We start from the raw sequence: 21,453 nt of genomic DNA on the forward strand, positions 1-21,453 counted from the left end.
CACCCACCTACCAGCCACAACACCTACAGAGCTACCCGGCCAACAGCACCCCATGCTGCTACTGCCGCAAGTGTGTTTGTGTTTTTATATATATATATATATATATATATATATATATATATATATATATATACAATCACTTTCTTATCGCCATATGTTTAAACATAGTTTCATTGCGGTATGATTGCTATTTAGATATAGTAATATTTTATCTTGATGTTTACATTCCAAGTGATGCGGAATGCATACTGCAAGACAGGTCATACATCTACATGTCACCTATAGCGCTAATGGTTCTATAGAGTGTTTGCATGTATAGTATGCCGTAACAGTAACTAAGGCATCCCAGATACATATAATATGTGGGAGTGAAATACATATCAGCATCCAGGGCTACAATGGAATGAAGTCACACCAGTGCCAGCATAGTGGCCTGTAGACAGACGTGCATGTGCCTGTACATACGGGCAGGGAGGGTACCGGCAAGTTATTATTATCCCCATATAAGAGAATTATTGTTGAATCACAGTTATACTGCCTCTCAGAGATTACAGTATACTCCCTCTATAGACTTTTCATTGTCTCTAGGTCTTAGTAGCAAAAATCACCAGCTCCTCCGTTCCGTTGGTCATCGAGATACTGAAGTCCATACAAATTGCCAGGATTTCTAGCAGTGTACAGTGTGGGTGAGTACCCATCAGCATAACATTGTTCTTTTTGGGTGGTTTTTGGTTATCTTTGATCTGGGGGCTCAATATTTCTCTACATTTTTCGAGTGTATTTAAATTGTACCTGTCACTTTAAAAAAAAAAAAAAAAAAATTACCGATTGAAAAAGATCTCACCGCTCACTGTGTACGTGACTCGAAACGGTCGCATAAACATTAGGGGGGAGATTTATCAGACATGGTGTAAAGTGAAACTGGCTCAGTTGCCTCTAGTAACCAATCAGATTCCACCTTTCATTTTCCAAAGAGTCTGTGAGGAATGAAAAGTGGAATCTGATTGGTTGCTAGGGGCAACTGAGCCAGTGTCACTTTACACCATGTTTGATAAATCTCCCCCTAGGTGTCCATCTCTGTCATGTCCGCAGATCCTGGTTGGTCCTAGCGATTAGTGGGGGTCTGAGCATCCAAACTTTTTATGCGTCTCTCTACAAAGTTTTTCTTAAAGTTACAGTGCCCATTTTAATGAAATATTCTGGAAAATAACTGTTCTCGGTATTGGGTACATAGTTTTGTTTTTTTTTTTTTTTTTTTTTGTGCATGATTTGCTTCTTTGCTTTCTTTCCGCTGTTTATATGTGTACAGGTTTAGTCTGACAAGTCAATGACTATGTAACACCACTAGATAATATATATAAGTATATTTTTAGTATTTTATTAGTATTTGGTAAGTGTTTCACCCCTGTAATGGTCAGATTGACCAATCTTGGTTCGAGATACCATTTAAAAACTAAGATTGAGACCAGGGCTTGTGCATTCCTGCCCAGTCATTGGTGGCAGGGAATGCACCCCTTATTGCTGCCACTTAAAGGGGTTGTTGGGGATTAGAGAAAAACAGCACCACCCCTGTCTTCAGGTTGTGTGCGGTATTACAGTTTAGCTACCTTCACTTCAATAGAACTGAGCAGCAAACTCCACACTCAAACGGAGGACAAGAATGCTGCTGTTTCTGGAAGAAAGCGACCATGTTTATCTAAGCCGGAATAACCCCTTTAATATAAAAATGTTATATAGTGGGGCACAGATGGGGCACACAATAAAGTATAAATGAGTAAGTGACATCATCATTTATATGATTTCCTTCTAAAAGCAAGGAGGTGGGCAATCCCTTTAAATAGTTTTTTTTTCCCTATCTTGACAATTTATGCCCTTTTCACAATATGCATTGGATAGGGCATAATTAAAAGACTGCAGGATGTCCGGCCTCTGGGGCCCCCACAATGACCATCACCCCACAATCTGAGCTCCATTCATTCACTTTAAATTTGCCACTTCAAAATGCATTCATTTACCTACGGCGTTCCATAGAGAATGTATCAAGCAGTTATGCAGTGGTGCAGTTTGAGGTCCACATGCTCAAGATCATGGGGAGCCCAGAGGTCAGAACCCCTGCGTTCTCTTTAGTTAAGCTTGATACTATGGATGGAAATACCCCTTTAATGGAGGTTTACATTGCTACTCAAGAAAGGACCAGTCAGCAGGGAAGGGCAGGATGAAAAAAAAAAAAAACATACTCACCCCTTTGCTGAATCCTGATCCCATGCCGCCACCATTCTGGACTATCTGGTGGAAGTGCTCTGATGACATCACTGGACACTGTGCATGGGAAGCTACAGTCAATCACTCTCCTTAGTGGTCATGTGCACTTCCCTGAAGTGGTAATGGTGCAGGAGCGACCTTCTTCCTGGGAATTTTATTTTTTTGGAAAAAGGCTCGAAACCCCCTTTAAGGTCTTCCATTTCAGAATTGGTAAATCATGTCATATACCTTATTATGCAGGTATGAGTTAAAAATAAATGCATGCAACTCCCCTAAAAGCCATGAAATATTTAGGTGTAAATGTCCCTTTTGATTGGTTGGTATCTGAGTGCCCAGACAGCGAACGTTCACTAGGAGACAGTCCTATAGACTTACATTTAGATTTTAGTGGTTGAGGCCTGGACACTGGTGGTATTACAGCCTTAGGCTATGTTCACACACAGTATTTTCGCTCAGTATTTTGGTCCTCATATTGCAACCAAAACCAGGAGTGGATTGAAAACACAGAAAGGCTCTATTTATACACAATTTTGTGGATGGCCGCCATTTAATGGCAAATAATTGGCGTTCAATGAAATAGAAGATACACACCAAGAATTCTTTTCAGTTTCTTTATCCAAAAATATTTCAGGATAACAATGCACATATGGTATATCACCCAACACTCGTGCTCATAAAGTTCCGATGCTGTGTGAGAGACAAAAAGTCCTTTTATGGCTCAATCAGAGCGCTGTCGTCCTCATGGAGATGATCGGCGTCGCGGGAGCAGACGCCGGATTCTGCGACGTTTTGTGGAGAAACTCCACATTGTCAAGCACCACGTGATCAGCCCACCACCAGTATAAAAAGCTAGTAAGCATTGCGAGACTTCCCTAGCTACGGATACAAAAAAAATACAATTAAAGAGGACCTGTCATCCCCTGTGCCGGGTTGACAGGCTCCCGACCCCCCGTTAGAGCACCCTATACTCACCTAATCCCGCCACGTGCTCCTCAGATGAGTCCAACACCCATAGAGAATGACAGGCGAGTCCGACACTCCGTCATTCTCTATGAGCGTTGGACTCATCTGAGGAGCGCGCGCGCCGGGCTGCAGCTGCTAAGATCTCCATCACCCGACCATCTCCAGAAGCGGGACCCGGCGGGATTAGGTGAGTATAGGTTGCTCTAACGGGGGGTCGGGAGCCTGTCACCCCGGCACGGGGGGTGACAGGTTCCCTTTAAATACTTCATTACAAAGTTACAACATATTACAAATTTCACATCTTACACTTGTACTCTCCTTCGTGATAATATTGTAGTATCAATTAGAATCCGCTAAGCACGCAAAGCTACAAAAAACGCACTGAAACCGCATATTTCATTCAGACCTCCTGGGTTCAGCGTACCAAGACGCTGAATTCAGAACGCCTCTTTCTGTAACAATCTTTTCCTGATTTGCATTTCATTTTCACCTTCTATCTCTTCTAACACCATCCAACCTAAATCGATAACCTGATGTCGACGTTCAGCGAAATGGCGTGCTACGCCAGTTTTTCCAAAATCATTTTCTGGTGCAATACCTTTGTTTTGTATACATCGTCTGATTGACGAGTTGTGTTCCCCCAATCTCGTTTTCACCATTCTAGATGTTTGACCAACATAAGCTAGCCCACATGGGCACTTTAGAAAATACACAACCTGTTTAGACCTACAGGAAAACCATCCTTTAATGTCAATGGGATGTCCTTTCATGGGATGATTGACTGTGTTCCCTCTAATGATGGAATTACAGTGCTGGCATTTATGGCAAGGAAAAGTGCCCCTTTTAGCGGCCCTGATGAACGTTTGTCTACGTGGTTTCTATTTCATTGGATTGCTACACAAGCCCTCTATGTTACACACCAGTGTGAGAGACTCACGTGCAGCTAGTCATTGTGTACATTGAAATAATTGGCGTTATTTTAAAACATCAACCGTTGTTATGAAATAACGGCCATTATTTGTCATAAAATAACGGCCATCCATTAAATTTCAGCAGTGTGTGAACAGAGCCTTTCTGTGTTTTCAATCCCCTCCTGGTTTTGGTTGCAATATGAGGACCACAATACTGAGCAAAAATACTGGGGGAGAGTTATCAAACATGGTGTGCCCCTAGCAACCAATCAGATTCCACTTTTCATTCCTCACAGACTCTTTGGAAAATGAAATATGGAATCTGATTGGTTGCTAGGGGCAACTGAGCCAGTTTCACTTTACACCATGTTTGATAAATTTCCCCCACTGTGTGTGAACCCAGCCTTAGGCTAGGTTCACACGCAGTATTTTTGCACAGTATTTTGGTCCTCATATTGCAAACAAAGCCCTCCCATAGACTGCCAGTATAACACGGAGGCTGGTGGGATTCCGCGGCAAAATTCCACCAGTTTAACTCTGTGTGAACTGGCCCTTAGAAACAAAGGGAGAGATTTATCAAACATGGTGTAAAGTGAAACTGGCTCAGTTGCCCCTAGCAACCAATCAGATTCCACTTTTCATTCCTCACAGACTCTTTGGAAAATGAAAAGTGGAATCTGATTGGTTGCTAGGGGCAACTGAGCCAGTCTCACTTTACACCATGTTTGATAAATCTTCCCCAAAGTATTTCTTACGTGAGCTGCGATACTACACACGACTTGTGCCCAGGGATGGTGTTGCAGCCATGTTTGTCTAATTCTGTACAACAACTTTATAAAGTGAAAAATTATCTTGTAGGAAAGGAGCTTGTGAGTTACACCCAGTAGTTACAGCAATTTTACTTTATGGTAATGGTTATCTACTTGGTTTTATGCTCAGGTAAGGAAAAGGTGTGTCAGGGATGGATGACTAATAAGAAGAGGTATTTTTATAACCAAATCATAGTTTAATAATTTATTCAACTGTCTCGATGATATCTATTTCTGGGAAGGTTGGGTGACAGCCAGAAAGGCCATTATTGCAAATAGGTTTTGTGTCACAGTCCTAAATGGAATAGCCTATCTATATCTACATACAGACTCCCATATCCAATGCACAGGAACGTGGATCATTGCTCTAAAATAAAGGGGGGGGGGATTGAATTTGTTTCATTCTGCCCCCTAGTGGCCAACTATTCAGCTATGTCTGGCTTCATAAAGAAAGCATGTGCTTCTAAAGTGTCAAGGAGGCTGCTCAGCCGCAGGCAGGTGCGGATTGCCCGAAATGGACCTATTATAATCCGCTACTGGCCGCAGGATATACAACTCCTCCCTCCCCCTGACACTTCCCTGCTCTTACAGCATTGGTCTTATAACTGCAGCCCTCCAGCTGTTGCAAAACCACAATTCCTATCATGTCTGGACAGCCAAAGCTTTGAATTTGGTTGTCCAGGCATGATGGGAAATGTAGTATTGCAACAGCTGGAGGGCCGCAGTTTGGAGAGCCATGCCTTACCATATGATGTGAATGGCACAGTGCTGGTAGTCTGACACAGTGCTCTATGCTGCCACCTCTGTCCATGTAAGGAACTGTCCAGAGCAGGAGAAGATTTCTATGGGGGATTTGCTGCTGCTCTGGACAGTTCCTGACATGGATAGAGGTGGCAGCAGAGAGCACTGTGTCACACTGGAAAGAATACACCACTTCCTGCTGGACCTACAGCAGCTGATAAGTACAGGAAGACAGGAGATTTTTAAATATAAGTAAATAAAAAATCTGTATAACTTTCTGACACCAGTTGATTTTAAAGATTTTTCTTGCTGGAGTACCCCTTTAAACTTAATGGACCAGTGCCGTTCTACAGCCTATGTAACTTTAGATAGTTATTCAAACGCTACATGAATAGATTAAAAGGATCTTTTCTAAGCTACAGAATTCTTACTCCCTGGCAGTATGACCAACAGTAGGATAAAGAGAAGGACAAACGCTTCACACTCCAGCGCTCCTGTGTAATGAGAAGTTGCTGGCTGCCTTCCCTCCTATCCCTGTGTTGTAGGATACAGAGCTTTGTTATGACGGTGCAGCCATCTGGACTGTTTCACCGGATCATACACTAAGCACAGTCATTTATCAGGCCTTTCAGGTGCATTAGGCGAAATATCCCATTCCTCTACAATGTATTTCCTAGAACCCGACATAAGTTATTATAAACAATCATGTGTTTTTTTAGTTGAACCTTTGTATGCAGATATCCCTAGTGATGGAGAATGGTAGAAATCTGTGATAATTTATTGAGAATTAATTGCCAGAAGTATTTAGACCATTTAGTCAGTATTTAGATGAAGCCTCTCTGGCAGTGATTCGGCCACCAGGCTTCCTAGCTAGGAGGCCACAAGGTTTACACCTGGATTTAGGGATTTTCTGCAGATGCCCTCCTGTCTATCAGGTTGGATGGAGGCCACTTAAGGACATTCATAGGGCCCTATTCCACCGGACGATTATCGTTAGCATAATCGTTAACGATTAACGATCTCAAACGACCGCTATTGCGAAAGACCTGAAAACGTTCACTCATTTCCATGGAACGATAATCGTTACTTATGATCGTAATTGCGATCGTTTCTTCTTCCGTATTTCTTCGCTATTGCGTTCGTATCTATTGCGAACGACCGAACGATGTCTTATTCAATGCGAACGATTTGCGAACGTTTTGCGAACGAGCAACGATAAAAATAGGTCCAGGTCTTATAAAGCGATCAACGATTTCTCGTTCGGTCGTTAATCGTTACTGCATTTCAACCGAACGATTATCGTTTAGATTCGAACGATTTAACGATAATCTGAACGATAATCGTCCGGTGGAATAGGGCCCATAGAGTTGTCCCCAATGGTGCGTTTACACAGACAGATTTATCTCGGTCTTTCCTTTATGACCTGTTCTCTGTTTAGAGTCTGTTTCTGACTTTGGATTCAATAATCTGTCAGTTAAATCTGTCTGTGTAAACACACCCTAAGCCACTCCTGTGTTGTCTTGGAGTGATCTAGCAATCACCCGGGTAGCCCCTACCCGCAGCTCCCCGCGTCCCCCTGCACTCACCTGCTCACTGCAGACGCGTGTAATAGCGGTGGCAGTGAGCAGGAGTGCTCGTTTGCTCCTCTCCGTCACCCCATGTAATAGGGGCTTTAGAGCCCTATTACATGGGACGATTATTGTGCGAAAAATTGTTATACCGTTCAAATTTAAACAGCAGTCTTCCTGTGTAATTACAGGCAACAATCGAAAAAAAATTGTTTGAGTGTCGTTGATTTAAATCTGACCCTAAACACTGAGGAAATGTGACAGAAAATCCGTTGCGGAATTCTAAGGGTATGTACACAATGAGGAATAGGTGAGGAATTAGGCGAGGAATTGAAGAGGAATCTGCTCTTATTTTAGCTTGAAATTCCTCCAGTAAAATATGTCCAGAGCCATGTCCCATTGTGTTGAATGGGATTTCTGTTCTGTTGTTCACATTGCAGAATTTCAGAGCAGAAAACTTTCCTCTCAAAGGGTATGTACACACTGCGGAATGGCGACGGATAACCCATTGCGCATTCCGCAGCTCACACCTGCCAGCATGAATGCGTTCATTCTTTGGACAGACAACGAAATCCGCCCATGCATAGAATGGAGTCTATGACACGGACGGAAATGCGTGCCCCCGCATCAGTTTGCTGGCGGGTGGGTGCTGCGGAATGCGCAACGGGTTATGCGTCGCCATTCCTCAGTGTTCACGTAGCCCAATTCTTCGAGAATTCCTCAGTGTGCACATACCCTCATATTGGAAAGAGTATACCCCCTTATACAGCTGATAAGTATGGGAAGATTTGAGATCTTTAAATAGAAGTAAATAACAAATCTATATAACTTTCTGAAACCAGTTGATTTGAGAAAAAGATTTTCACTGGACAACCCCTTTAACATTACAATCCTCAGTCTCTGCAGTAAGAAAACATGTTAAGGGTGCCTTCACACGTAACGGATCCGCAGCTGATTTTACGCTGCGAAATCTGCTGCGGATCCAATGCCATTCATCCCTATGAGAACACATACTCACAGCGGGATTGATATCCCGTTGTGAGTATGTGAGTTAACCCCCCGCCGCCCACAGCCCACCACCGAGAGCATACATTACCTGCTTGGCACCGCGGCTGCATGTGAGGCTCCCCGTTGCGGATCCGTTACGTGTGAAGGCACCCTAAATCAGTTTCTTCTCTGAATGTAAAAAAAAACCAAACAAACATAATTTTACCAGGGTCTTGATGAGAGTCATATCCATGAGTTATACATTCTAGGGTGGCAACACTAGTCACTGTACTATCCTAGGACTCCCATGTTAAATTATGTCTGCCAGTTATATTTTCCCAGGATCCAAATGTATGCTGGACATCTGGTCGGAAAAATAAAAAACATAGTCATTTCTCTAAGAATGAAAGATGCAATTCGAAAAGTGTCCACAAGGTGGCAGCAGTACAAAGAGTTCCTAACCAGTGTGTTCAAAAGGCTACAATTAGAGATGAACGAACCTGGAGCATGCTCGAGTCGATCCGAACCCGAACTTTCGGCATTTGATTAGTGGTGGCTGCTGAAGTTGGATAAAGCCCTAAGGCTATGTGGAAAACATGGATATAGTCATTGGCTGTATCCATGTTTTCCAGACAACCTTAGGGCTTTATCCAAGTTCAGCAGCCACCGCTAATAGAATGCCGATCGTTCGGGTTCGGATGGACTCGAACCTGAACCCGGTTCGCTGATCTCTAGCTACAATCCATTCTGATGTGGACCCCAATAAATGTGCAAATCACCATATTCCTGCATGAAAATCTCCCACTGACCTCAGTGAGAATGCCCACCTAACCCTTAAAAACCTCTACATGAAGAAGCTTATAGGTTTTGAGACAGAATTTAAAGTGTCACTTTACATTTTTTTATGCAGAAATCAATAGTACAGGCGATTTTAAGAAACTTTGTAATTGGGTTATTAGCAAAAAAAAAAATTAAAAAAATGCATTTTTATCATGAAAAATTAGTTCCCCCCTGTCTTTATTGTTTTCTATGGAGAGGGGAGGGGTGGAGGGAGATGAGGCACCAAAACAGGACAATAAAGAGTTAATTTACAGCTACATCACTAGTTATCTCCTCTGAAGTCAGCACTGACCTCTCTGACCTCTGAATACCGGCTTTCACACAGGTCCCGCTATGTAATCCTTTGTTCTCTGCTCTCTGCTGGTGACTAATCTCCCTCCTCCCCCCTCCCCTCTCCATAGGTTACACAGGGCCCGACTGTGTCGAGATTTCCTGATAATGAGCAGTGGATGAGAGAAAGGAGGGAGGGGGGCACCTGGGGAAAGTCTTTTTGAATGCAGATAATGGCATATTTGCCTAATAAACCCAGTGTCGGACTGGGATACCTGGGGCCCACCAGAAGAAATGATCCTTGGGGCCCACCAAAGAAGAATCGGTAAAAAGCGATATACTGACCTGGCCCTATCCTGGATTCATCTGGATCTGCGACAACTCCCTTGTGAATGACATGTTTTCATGTAGAACTATAACTCTCAGAATACCCTACAGTATGAAACTTTAATGAAGAGTATGTTGGGAGTTGTAGTTTCAGACAGAACAAACCTTTAATAATTGATTGTTGTGCAGAAGCTTCTGGTGGCGGTAATCTGTTACAACCATCAGCCCTAAAGGTCCAGCACTATATGTCTCTAAAGTGGCAGCTCATATGTACTACAACTCCCAGCATATCCTGAGGGATGCAGACTATCAGTAAATGCTGGGAGTTGTAGTGCTTGCAGCTGTTGTACCTGGAGGATTCTTGGTGTATTGTATACTGGAGGCTTTGTGAGAGATCAGAATACAGAGTTATGTGGGGGCTCAGTGTGTGAAAGTGACCCCAGAACAGCACTAAGATATATCATATCACCATACTGTACCTCTCAACATACCACCACACTGTTACTGACCAAATCATCAATCATCATACTACTACCCCCTTCATCCTCCTGCACCTCCATCATCCTACTACTACCTCCTTCATCCTCCTGCTCCTCCATCATCATACTACTACCCCTCTCATCCTCCTGCACCTCCATCATCATAGTACTACTCCTCTCATCCTCCTGCTTCTCCATCATCATACTACTACCCCTCTCATCCTCCTGCACCTCCATCATCATACTACTACTCCTTCATCCTCCTGCACCTCCATCATCATACTACTACCCCTCTCATCCTCCTGCACCTCCATCATCATAGTACTACCCCTCTCATCCTCCTGCCCCTCCATCATCATACTACTACCCCCTTCGTCCTCCTGCCCCTCCATCATTATACTACTACCCCTCTCATCCTCCTGCACCTCCATCATCATAGTACTACCGCTCTCATCCTCCTGCACCTCCATCATCATACTATTACCTCCTTCATCATCCTCCTGCACCTCCATCATCATAGTACTACCTCCTTCTTCATACTACTACCCCTCTCATCCTCCTGCTCCTCCATCATCATACTACTACCTACTTCATCATCCTCCTGCACCTTCAAGATCATACTACTACCCATTCATCTTTCTGCCCCTCCATCATCATACTACGCCCTTTATCATCATACTACTACCCCCTTCATCCTCCTGCTCCTCCATCATATTACTACCCATCCATCATCCTCCTACCCCATCATACTACTACCCCCTTCATCCTCCTGCCCCACCATCATATTACTACCCCTCTATCATTTTCCTACCCCATTCATCCTCCTGCCCTTCCATCATCATAGTAGTACCCCCTCATCCTCCTGCCCTTCCATCATCATAGTAGTACCCCCTCATCCTCCTGCCCTTCCATCATCATAGTAGTACCCCCTCATCCTCCTGCCCTTCCATCATCATAGTAGTACCCCCTCATCCTCCTGCCCTTCCATCATCATAGTAGTACCCCTCTCATCCTCCTGCTCCTCCATCATATTACTACCCATCTATCATCCTCCTACCCCATCATACTACTACCCCCTTCATCCTCTGCCCCTCCATCATCATAGTAGTACCCCCTCAACCTCCTGCCCTTCCATCATCATAGTAGTACCCCCTCATCCTTTTGCCCTTCCATCATCATAGTAGTACCCCCTCATCCTTTTGCCCTTCCATCATCATAGTAGTACCCCCTCATCCTTTTGCCCCTCATCAGCATACCAGTACCTCCCTCATCATTCTCCAGCCACTCCATCTGTATTTAAAACAACATATATACTTACCTCACCTGTAAGGTTCCTCTTGTGCCCTAGCGACTCCTCTCCCTGCTCTGCTTGAGTGAGAACGAACGCCGGAGGGGGCAGGGCTTCCCACAGCGGGGGCGGAGCTTCCCGGGACTACCCAGGACATGGTTTTGCTGGGGCTGTCTTCTCAGAGTTGGGCAGACCCGGCAAAACCATGTATTTATCCTGCTGCAGCTGGGGGCCCACTTCCGGTGGCCCAGTCCGACACTGAACAAACCCAATTACAAAGTTTCTTAAAATCGCCTGTACTATTGTTTTCTGTTGGGTGTAACTGCTAATCTAATGTGGATTCTAATTCTAATATGTATTATAAAGACATCAGGGGAGGCTCAGAATTTGCATACAGCATTAGCAATATATCTAACTGTGCCAGGACCAGAGCTTGAGCAGGCATGCAGTTCCCACACACAGCCACTAGTGGCAGCAGAGGGCCTGTTATATTACAAAGTTATCTAACTTTATTAACCCCTTGAGGACCAAGCCCAAAATGCCACAGTGGACCGCGCAAATTTTAATTTTTGTGTTTTACTTTTTCCTTCTCCACTTCTAACAGCTCTAGCACTTTCATTTTGCTATCTACAGGGCCATGTGAGGGCTTGTTATTCACAGGAATAGTTGTACTATGTAATGGCGTCTTTCATTCTACCATTACAAGTATGATGGAATCCCAAAAATATTATTTATCAAGATATAAATTGCTGAAATCGTAAAAATAGGATAAAAATAGGTCCAGGTCTTATAAAGCGATCAACGATTTCTCGTTCGGTCGTTAATCGTTAACTGCATTTCAACCGAACGATTATCGTTTAGATTCGAACAATTTAACGATAATCTGAACAATAATCGTCCGGTGGAATAGGGCCCTGAGAGACCTCTGGCGGTCCGGTAAAACAATCGGGACCCCCACAGTCACACTGCAGGGGTCCCGATCGGTAAGTGACAGGGGACGGCCCCTGTCACTTACAATTAAACGCTGTGATCGCTCTGTTTAAGGGGTTAATGACACCCTGCAGCTTGATCGCTGCAGCCTGCCATTAACGCTGAGGACATGGCTGCTGAATATTAAGCACGCTCCGCTCCAGAGTGCACTTCATTACACAGGATGTACCGCTGCACCCAGGCTCGCCTGGGGACAGTCACCCATAGTTTACCGGTACGTCCTAGGTCGTCTAGGGGTTAAAGAAGTGTGAAAAACAAAATAATTTAGTTCCACAAGACTACCCCATTACAATAACCTTGATGATATATATATATATATATATATATATCTATGTAGATGCATACTGTATATGTAAATCTATAGCCCAAGCAGACAGATGATTCTCTAAAAGTCCTACAAACCAAGAGAATTCAGGAGAGGAAACAAATAACCAGAAAAACCTCTAAAAATCCTTTGACAAAAGTATCTGGGTGGATCTAGAAACACCTGCTAAAATATATCCAATAACAGAGATAATAAGAGGTAGATGATCCTGTGTAATCCATGAGATCTAGAAGACAGTATAAATCTGCAAGAGAAAAGAAATGTTAGTCTTTTTGCTGGACCCCTTGTCCTTGCCCTGGTGGGACAGAAAGGATCTGGGGCATCCTATGTTGTATTTTATAGAATGAAGATTTCCCCATGTTGTGCTGCTGTAAGAGACATCAGGGAATGATTCCCTGTATCAAAGGATGGCAACACAACTCATCCCAAAAAAAGGCTGTAACCCCCCCACCAGCTTTACAAAGTTACAATTACAATGTTGCCGATAAAGCCTGCCAGGGACTTGATCACATCAGCCGTCTCAGAAGGGAGGGGAAAGGAGGGGGAGACAGAGAGAAAAGCTCACACACAGATATTTGTGTCTTCAGCAGAAAGCAGCAGCTCAGACTCAGGAGACTGAATAGATAATAACAAGTATGGAAGGAATTGTTAGTCTCACTATGGGCAGCAGCATATGAAAAATTATGTTTGAGTGGAATACCCCTTTAAACCCTTGGTCATTTAGAATCCTTGGGTTAGGCTACTGCCTTTTTATGGCCATAACCAAGCCACCCCATCCAGGTTTTCTGTGCCGGGTTCACAAGAAAGCAGTTTGGTAATAAGGCTCAAATTAACTTGGTATTTAAAGTGTCGCTATCCTTTAAATTTTTTTTGCAGAAATCAATAGTACAGGCAATTTTAAGAAATTTTTGTAATTGGGTTTATTAGCCAAAAAATGCATTTTTATCATGAAAAAGCAGTGTGAAGCTCTCCCCCCTGTCTTCATGGTTGTCTATGGAGAGGGGAGGGGTGGAGGGAGATGAGGCACCAAAACAGGACAACAAAGAGTTAATTTACAGCTACATCACTGGGCTATCTCCTCTGAAGTCAGCACTGACCTCTCTGACCTTTGAATAGTGGCTTTCACACAGGTCCCGCTGTGTAATCCTTTGTTCTCTGCTCTCTGCTGGCGACTAATCTCCCTCTTCCCCCCTCCCCTGTCCTTAGGTTACACATGGGCCGAGTGATGTAAAAGAGTGGTGATTTCCTGATAATGAGCAGTGAATGAGAGGGGGGGGGGGGGGACCTGGGGAAAGGCTTACTGAATGCAGATAATGGCATATTTGCCTAATAAACCCAGTTACAAAGTTTCTTAAAATCACCTGGACTATTGATTTCTGCAAAAAAAAAAAAAAACAACAAAAAAAAAACAACAAATGACACTTTATGGGTTAAAACGGTAAAGTAAAATATAGTTCGTGTCCTCAATGCCAACATTGTGCTGGTCCTCCCAGTGTTCCATTAATCCTGCATTACACCCACACCGGCTATGTGTTGTTCTGTGTAGGCGTCTCCTTATCATCTTTGAATCACTTGTTCCTAATTTAAATGTATGATCATTAGAAAGCTTGGTAGGTTCTAGCTACATTGGCACTTATGTGATAGACAGGTTGGCATTGATATCATATTTCAGCAGCCTCTGAATTCTTTATGTTGTGACATTATGTTACATAATAAATGTCCTTATTCAGTCAGTGCTCCGGGTATTTCTGCGCATTCTATACCATCGCTGCTCACAACTTCCTTTTATAGGACTGCGTGCAGGACAGTTACCAGTAATCCTGATCGAGACCATGACTTAGGCATTCCACGGATGCTTACTTAAGCTGTTCTTAAAAAAAAAAAGGCATACTTTTAATATCTACCTTTTGATCAGTATAGATGTTAAAAATTAAAGGAGAAGTCCGGCCAAAATAAATTTTTGATATGTTATTACTTATGGAAAGTTATACAAATTTCTAATGTACATTAATTATGGGAAATGCACATATAGGGCTATTTCCCTTAATTTAGTAGATCAGGAAGTGTTAGAATTCTCTTAGCTACAGTGACGTCACGACGAAAGGTGTAATTCCTATGGAGTGTCCAGCAGGGGGCGCTCTCTATATAGAAGTCTATGGGACTTTATTGTTTCTATGGGTTTCTATGTAATGTAATGTTATGTACAGTATGCTTTATTGAATGAATACATCTATGGAATACTTTGGGGAGCAAGTGTCCTTGCTCCCCAAAGTATTGCATAAATGTATTCAATCAGTACATTAGGATATCACAGTAAGCCTGCCTATCCGCCGCACTCCCGCCGCCCGCCGATCCGCCGCACTCCCGCCGATCCGGACTATATAGACTGAACTACTGCTCCCATCATCTGCTCATAGTATGAGCAGGTGATGGGAGTAGTAGCTGGGTTATGGCTATCACTTGCCTGCCGCCGGGCTCAGGGGGGAGCAGCTCATCACACAGGAGCACTCCCCCCTCCTCCTCCTTCCGGGATTCGCGGAACCTCCCCCTATCCCAGGGCTGACTCCCCGCCTGGCCGCCGCTCTCTCCCCACACATACCGGCTCCCGATGCTTTCTGGCCAGCACGTGTGGGAGAGGACGGTCAGTGCGGACACCAAGATGCATCGGGAGCCGGTATGTCTGGGGGGAGAGCGGCGGCCAAGCGGGGAGTCAGCCCTGGGATAGGGGGGAGGTTCCCTGGATCCCGGAAGGAGGAGGAGGGGGGAGTGCTCCTGTGTGATGAGCGGCTCCCCCCTGCGTCCAGCGGCAGGCAAGTGATAGCCATAACCCAGCTACTACTCCCATCACCTGCTCATACTATGAGCAGATGATGGGAGCAGTATTTCAGTGTATATAGTCCGGATCGGCGGGAGTGCGGCAGATCGGCGGGCTTACTGTGATATCCTAATGTACTGATTGAATACATTTATGCAATACTTTGGGGAGCAAGGACATTTGCTCCCCAAAGTATTCCATAGATGTATTCATTCAATAAAGCACACTGTACACTACATTACATTACGTTACATAAAAAAACCATAGAAACAATAAAGTCCCATAGACTTCTACAGATAGAGCGCCCCCTGCTGGACACTCCATAGGAATTACACCTTTCGTCGTGACGTCACTGTATCTGAGAGAATTCTAACACTTCCTGATCTACTAAATTAAGGGAAATAGCCCTATATGTGCATTTCCCATAAGCAATGTACATTAGTTAGGTCACGGAACGGCCGGTCTTAGCCCGGATCATCCCGGTACTTAAGCGTCAGCGTGCGCCAGCATCAGAGCTTCCCATAGCGCACAGAAAAGTGAGCGGCCGGAGCCGCTCACTTCACTGTGTGAACTGACAGGTCTTTTTGCGGCCGGAATTCACTGAATTCCGGCCGCAGAAAACTGACATGACAGTTTTTTCCGGCGCCGCATGAGATCCCGGCCGGAGCGCATACGATGTGTGAACATAGCCTAATGGTGCGTTTACACAGAGAGATTTATCTGACAGATTTTTGAAGCCAAAGCCAGGAACAGACTATAAACAGGGATCAGGTCATAAAGGAAAGACTGAGATTCCCTGTCCTTTCAAGTCCATTCCTGACTTTGGCTTCTAAAATTGGTCAGATAAATCTGCCTGTGTAAACGCACCATAACACAAGATGATTATCACTGATATTGGCAGAATACAGCCGATAATCGTTTAGTGTAATGGGGCCTTAAGTCTTCAGTTCCCTGGGACATTCCATGGTTTATGGTATGTGTGCAGATGGAGACCAGGACACTATGAATTACTGAGATATCATTACTCAGACATGAAAACTTCATACATTTCATTTTTGTCGAGTAAAGTAAAGGCAATGTTCAGGAGATATAATGGTGCGTTTACACAGGCAGATTTATCTGACAGATTTTGGAAGCCAAAACCAGGAATGGATTTAAAGAGAGGATAGATCCCAGTCTTTCTTTTATGACCTGATCCCTGTTTATAGTCTGTTCCTGGTTTTGGCTTCAAAGATCTGTCAGATAAATCTGCCTGTGTAAATGCACCATTACTCTTATTTCGATCTGTTGCTCCAGCGCTGAGATATAAACTTTACAATATTTATGCAAATTAGGAGATTAAGCAGACAGCGTTCTCCAGGTTGCAAAAGCCCAGCACATCTAAACAGCTCACTGTTTCCTAGTAGGGATACTCCTAATTTGAGAAGCCCCACTTCATACTTCCTTTACTTCATTCAGCAAAAAGCAGCTGACAGGTCTGCTATAAACAATTCCAACAAATGGTTCCTGTGATGGCAGATGTGCATATATTCGTGCTGCCAGGTTCCAGATGCCTGTCACACAAGCATGGCATACATAGTGTAGCAATGCTCTCTGATCTGGCATTTTTAAATCAGTGCTGTCAGTTTCCCATTAACCTGTGCAAAGTCAGAGCTTATGGAGACTTATTTTTTGAAGCAAGGATCACGGCCTGTGTAAAATTACGGAATAGGGCCAATAGAGACCTATGGGACTGTACTTTATCAGTCATTGCAGATCCACAATCACTGCTAAAAAATATGAACATGTGAATGAGGCCTAAGGGCCCTATTACATGGAGCGATAATCAGCCGAATCGGCCCGATTTGGACGATTATCGCTCTGTGTAATAGAGACAACGGCTCATTGTTTCTTTAGGCCCAGACCTAAAATCATTGGGCGCCAACCGCATATTACTACATGTAATAGCAATGAGCGTCCGACGGCTGACTATTCCAAAAACGGTATAGATTACCCATCCACACTCCAGGACGAGCGCCAATCTACAGTATTCATCAGGCCCACATCGGCCCGTGTTATAGGACCCTAAGGGGGAGATTTGTCAAACTGGTGTAAAGTGAAACTGGCCCAGTTGCCCCTAGCAACCAATTAGATTCCACCTTTCATTCCTCACAGACTTTTTGGAAAATGAAAGGTGGAATCTGATTGGTTGCTAGGGGCAACTGAGCCAGTTTCACTTTACACCATGTTTGATAAATCTCCACCTAAGTCTTTAATTTTACCAGAATCAAAAGAGAGGTTGCCCCCTAGGTGGTAGCAAAAAGCATCAGAGTGTGTTTTAAAGGGATACTCTGGAGAAAACATTTTTCTTTCAAATTAACTGGTGTCAAAAAGTTATTTAGATTTAAAATTTACTTCTATTTAAGAATCTCTAGTCTTCCTGTACTTATCAGCTGCTGTATGTCCTGCGGGAAGTGGTGTATTCTTTCCAATCTGAGACAGTGCTCTCTGCTGACAGCTCTGTACATGTCAGTAACTGTGCAGAGCAGAAGCAAATCCCCACAGAAAACCTCTTTAGCTCTGGACAGTTCCTGACATGGACAGAGGTGGCAGCAGAGAGCACTTTGTCAGACTGAAAAGAATACACCACTTCCTGCAGGACATACAGCAGCTAATAGGTACTGGAAGACTTGAGATTTTTTTTTTTTTTTTAAGTAATTACAAAACAATGTAACTTTCTGACACCAGTTGATTTGAAAGAAGAAAAAAAAATCTGCCAGAGTTACCATTTGCCAACACATATTTCTTAGGCCATGGTATACAAGAATAGATTTGAGTATTATTTCCTCAAATACAGCAAAACTAAACAATAAATGTCAATCTAATCTGTGAGTGGGGTTAAAGAATTTGCTCATCTCCATGAAACCAGTGTAACCAGTTAACAGCAAACTAAAGAAGCCTCAGCTATGGAGTGAAGTAGCCCAGTCCATTATAGGGCGCTCCGCATTATGAAATATTGAAGCGGGTTAAGAGTTTCGACTTTATTCTCTGTCTCTCAACACTCTAAATAATAAATGTTATTTACAGGAAACACAAAGTAAGACGTCCTATAGAGAGTAATATCATTTACTACTTGCTTATATGTGAACGTTGTATAATATGGTTCCAAAATTCTGGGATTAGATACTAAGCAGGTGCTTTATGTCTGTCTCATTATGGTTGGATCCTTGGGTACTTATTTGTCGGCAATAATATCATTGTTGAGGGTATCACAAGCTAGGGTTGGGGAACAGCTGTTATGAAACTACAATTCCCACCATGGCTGGACAGCCCAAAGCTTTCCAGGCATGATGGGAAATGGGGTTTTGTGACGGCTGGAGGGAAAAAGGGTCGCCCATCACTGAGTTAAAGGGGTACTCCAGCGGGGGGCTATTTTGGGATCTGACCAGGGAGGAGGTGGCTGAGAGAAAAGACGTCCACTCACCTCCCCGGATCCAGCGGCGGGTCCCATATCGCAGTGCTCCGGTCCCCGGTTCCCGGCCGCTTCCTGGTGTCTGACACGGGCTCGAGTCTCAAGTCCGCTCAGCCAGTCAGTGACAGAGGCGGGATCATTTCAAGTCTGCTCAGATCCCTCCTCTGTCACTGACTGGCTGAGCGGACTTGAGACGTCACGTGTCGAGCCCACACCAGACACCAGAAAGCGGACGGGAACCGGGGACCGGAGCGCCGCGATACTGGACCCACCGCTGGATCCGGGGAGGTGAGTGGACATCTTTTCTCTCAGCCACCTCCTCCCCGGCCAGATCCCAAAATAGCCCCCCCGCTGGAGTACCCCTTTAAAGGGAAGATCAACCCTAAGGGTCCTATTCCACGGGCCAATGGGGGCCCGATCAATAATGTAAACGAGCGCTGATCTGGTAGATCGGCGCTTATTTACTGTGCCTATTCCACGGCCCGATAATTGTTTAGCGAGGGCTGCAGGGACATCGTTACCGATGTCCTTGCAGCCCTTGTTTAAACAGCATACTTTACCTAACCATGCTGCAGGTCTTCTCCTGCGCTCCTTCTCTCCCAGTCCCGCGCGCAGCATCAGCTTTGGAGCGGCCTGTCTGAGCTGACAGACCGCTCAGCCAATCACTGACCGGTCCTGGCCAGTGATTGGCTGAGCGCTCTGTCAGCTCAGACAGGCCGCTCCAAAGCTGATGCTGCGCGCGGGACTGGGAGAGAAGGAGCGCAGGAGAAGACCTGCAGCATGGTTAGGTAAAGTGTGCTGTTTGTGAAATCGTCGGTCCCTGGCCGCGCACAGCTATTCTTCATAGCGATGCGTGGTGGATGCCCGATGATTTTAGGTTTACACCTAAATAAACGATCAGGCGATGACACGATCTTCAGCTGATCGTTGTCTCTATTCCGCGGAGCGATAATCAGCCGATTCGGGCCAATTCGGCAGATTATCGCTCTGTGGAATTGGCCCCTAAGTGTTTCCCACAAAGTGAGTCACCACAAGATTTTGTCAATGCCAGTACCTGTGACAGATGATGATGGTGTGGTACTCGGCCAGTAGCTGAGATAGCCGTGAGGCCAATTCTGTGGTGTGCGGCTAGTGATTTTACTTGTTGTGACGCCAGTGCTAGTCCAGCACACAAGTGAGATGTTGGTACCTGCATTGTATATGGCCGGTAGTGTCCCCAAAATGGTTGGTAACCTTCTGGGTTTGCTGCGGGACCCTTAGGCTCTTTCATTGCAACCTGGAGTGGCAGCTGACCCACCCGGATTGTCAGAACCACCACCCACAGAAGGGGGAAAAATAACCCAAGGTGTGCGGTGGTGTGTATATAGGTGCATGTGCGAGCAGAGATAGACAGAGTCCCGTGCGTTTGATATAAAAATAGAACAATTTTACCGTAGAGCTTTTGCAGGTTGACAGTACACGTTTTACAGACAATACACGCTTGAGTGTCGGACTGGGGTATTTAGGGCCCACCAGAGGAAATGATCCTGGGGGCCCACCAATAAAGAATTAGTGAGAAACAGCATGTTAGTCAGTGTTTGTGCAGGTTCTAAAGCTGGGGGCCCACCGGAGGATTCTCCGGTACTCCAGCGGGCCACTGGTGCCACTGGGACACTGGTGTTCGAGGTAGGTGCTTGAGAAGAGCAGAAGTGGCAGAAGTGCTTTGTAGAAGGTAGAGAGAAGAGGAAAGGAGTTTGCCATAGGAGCCCTAGGCCCAGCGTAGCCTTGTACTCTGCTGGCTTTTTAGTAGATATCTCTGTAGTAAGTGAAGTGATACTCGTGCTCACGTTGAGACTATGTCTGACCAGACTGTAAGAATAAGGTACTTTTGTAAGTTCCTTCAGCTGGGAATTTGAAAAGACATACCTCCTGATTCATGCAGTGTTTTCTTGCTGTTTATTACAGGGTTTTGAGAAAGGAAATAGTCCCTCAACAATGTCCCTGGGGTTCCTGGCATGCACTAGGGTGTTTCTTGGTGGCTGTTCTCCCTTGCTGTTGCTTAGCACTGCATAGTGAAAGTAGTTGCTTGTATGAAGAATAGAGTCTTTAGTTGCATCTGAGTTTGGTTTCGGTCAGGGGTCCTGGCATAAGCCAGGCCCTGGGTTAACTACAGCAGGAACTGGGTTTATTGTGTCCTCTCTCACTGAGAAACTAACCAGGACTAAACTGCACTTCCTCCACAAGTAACTCCTGCTACAAGGGGCTTTGTGTACCTGCCTGTGAGTGGTGGGGATGAGTGTGGGTGAGAGAGAGAGAGTAAAGAGGTTAGGACAAAGAGAAAAAGCACCTCCTAGTGGTCAGTACATAACACCTGGTGCAAGCAACATTCACCCAATACTTCCCTCAGCTGTGCAATAGTAATACATATACAGTAATACCTCGGTTTTC

The 21,453-nt window shown here is 44.6% G+C and overlaps 1 protein-coding gene across 1 annotated transcript in view; it reads left to right on the forward strand.

The window, feature by feature from the left end:
* The first annotated feature begins 668 nt into the window (after positions 1 to 668).
* The window catches only part of SPTBN2 (spectrin beta, non-erythrocytic 2), a 158,252-nt gene continuing 137,467 nt past the window's right edge, over positions 669 to 21,453 (forward strand). Inside the window, exon 1 of the mRNA XM_069965239.1 lies at positions 669 to 686. The gene's annotated coding sequence lies outside the window, so the exon portion shown is untranslated. The remainder of the gene's footprint in view (positions 687 to 21,453) is intronic.

Source organism: Dendropsophus ebraccatus, chromosome 4, assembly GCF_027789765.1.
Source record: "Dendropsophus ebraccatus isolate aDenEbr1 chromosome 4, aDenEbr1.pat, whole genome shotgun sequence".
Classification (NCBI taxonomy): Eukaryota; Metazoa; Chordata; class Amphibia; order Anura; family Hylidae; genus Dendropsophus; species Dendropsophus ebraccatus.